This window comes from Nelumbo lutea, chromosome 8 (genome assembly GCF_056320005.1).
Source record: "Nelumbo lutea isolate HS-2025 chromosome 8, American lotus-T2T, whole genome shotgun sequence".
Classification (NCBI taxonomy): domain Eukaryota; kingdom Viridiplantae; phylum Streptophyta; class Magnoliopsida; order Proteales; family Nelumbonaceae; genus Nelumbo; species Nelumbo lutea.
The window spans coordinates 18,985,110-18,987,152 of NC_142691.1; the positions used below are offsets into that span (position 1 = coordinate 18,985,110).

The 2,043-nt window shown below is 34.8% G+C and overlaps 1 pseudogene across 1 annotated transcript; it reads right to left on the reverse strand.

Moving 5' to 3' along the window:
• LOC148843144 (uncharacterized) lies at positions 1–1,255 on the reverse strand (annotated as a pseudogene). Its single transcript, XR_016103694.1, has 4 exons — positions 716–1,255; positions 518–633; positions 350–384; positions 1–306 (listed from the first exon to the last, which is right to left on the reverse strand). The product of XR_016103694.1 is annotated as an uncharacterized LOC148843144 (transcript).
• Between the last annotated feature and the right edge of the window lie 788 nt (positions 1,256–2,043).

Genomic DNA, 2,043 nt, shown 5'->3' on the forward strand with positions numbered 1-2,043 from the left:
TACAAGTGAAACTGAATATACATTTCTTTGTAATGAACAACTGTGATAGATATCTTCACAGACAAGAGAGGTACAAGCCCTAAGATAAGATTCCCATCCTGCAACAAGGGCAATGAGAATTGTTCTCAAGCCATGGCTCCAAACATCTCGAATGGAATCTATGTGCACAAGGAAGATGAACAAGGGTCTGACCAGCCATGAAAGCCTCTAAGCACACTACACACTGGTCTTGTTCTGAGGACTTCCATCCCAACTTGGCTCAAATGAATCTTTTTCTCGAGTGGCCTGTCTTCAATCCAAACATTTCTGTTTGCATACTTTCAAATATAACAGTGTAAACCATGGCCACCATCCTCACACTTCAAGCTCCCTTTACTGTCATGCCTGCATTTAGCATATAAACAACAAACTGGAGGTAGTGAGTAGCTTTTATTGTTTATCCATGCAGATTCAGAAATCAGAACCACTGATACTGAGGCCTCAGAATTTTTACCATGTTTGCTTGAACATTAATTACCTTTTTCTTTCTGGTTTTCTTGGGTTTCTCAACTTCTTATCCAATCTCTCCTTGGCTTCTCTAGCCACTCCCTCGAGCTTCTCATCTAAAAGACTCTGGTTCGACCTGGTTCTTTGCTGGGGTTGTGTTCAAATCATTTGAAGCACTTAGATCAACTGAAATCTCAACCAACTAACAAAGAAAAACAAAAATAAGTACCAGAGAAGAGCTTGAATTGAGATGGGTTTCATGGCTGCTTGTGTATAGACAGAGAGACGTGCGCCTCGTCCGGTTGTGTCCAGCTATGCCTAGTGGCTCCGCCGAGCTTCCTCCTTGATGGAATCGCTTCCTTCGAGCACATTCAACGCCAGGAAGCATTCCGGCCATTGGCACAAGCAACCCAAACAAATGATTTTACACAAAGAAAGAATTATGTATATATAGATAAAAATAAACCACTTTTATGTTTCGTATCTGATAGTTCTTATATTGTTTGATTTCTCTCTCCTAAAAAGGCTGTTCCCCAATGGCAGTTGTGAGTTGTGAACAACACAGTGAAGCATAGACATAGATTATCTAGGGGATATTAGGGTGAGGACATGGTTTATTCGGTTAAAAATCAAACCGAATAAATCCAAATTTTAAATGAAAAATTAAATCGATCGAATAGACCAAAATTTTAAATGAAAAATCAAACCAAAATATAAAATTTCAGTTCTATTTTTGATTACTTCCATTAAAACCAAATGTTATCATTATATATATATTTTAATATATATATATATATATATATTATAGATATTATAAATGTATTATATATATTATATAAAATAAAGTTTGGTTAACTCGATATTTTAGATCAATTGAATTTCCAAACCTAAAAACTCAAATTTTATAAAACCAAAAAAAGCTAAAATTGATTTTTTTTTTAATTCGGTTTAATTATCCAAACAATGCTCACCCCTAGGCGATAAGAGTCTTCGAATCCAGATCCACATCCATGGTATGTATTTAGCACGGTTCAAAGTATCAATATATCTCTATAGAAGAGGCGTATAAGTACTTTGAACGATATGTTATGCCTGATACGAGATGTATTTTATCAAAATTTTGATCATTAGGCTCAGTTTGGAAGGAATACAAATACAAATATGTAGAGTGTAAAACCTTGTATTTTGTATGTACTTGCACTCTACATATTTGCATTTATACTCTTTTCAAACTGAGCTTTAGTGGCTACGAATGTAACCAGATCCAATAAGGTAGATCAATATCCAATTCATGTATGTATTTGGGTCGAATCATCTACAATATATCCTCCAAATTTTGATCAGATGTGGGCTATTGGATATAAAATATTTATATAAGGACAAATAAAAAAGAAGAATAAAATAGGATTGTGGTGTTGATGGTGCCAAAACAGAATGAAATAGAAAGAGATGATCTAGAAGGTTCATAATTTAACAAAGGATTTGATAAAGAATAAAAGGAATGGCAAAACAGGATTCATGTAGCCGATCCCATGTAATTGCAGACCCCATATGGTT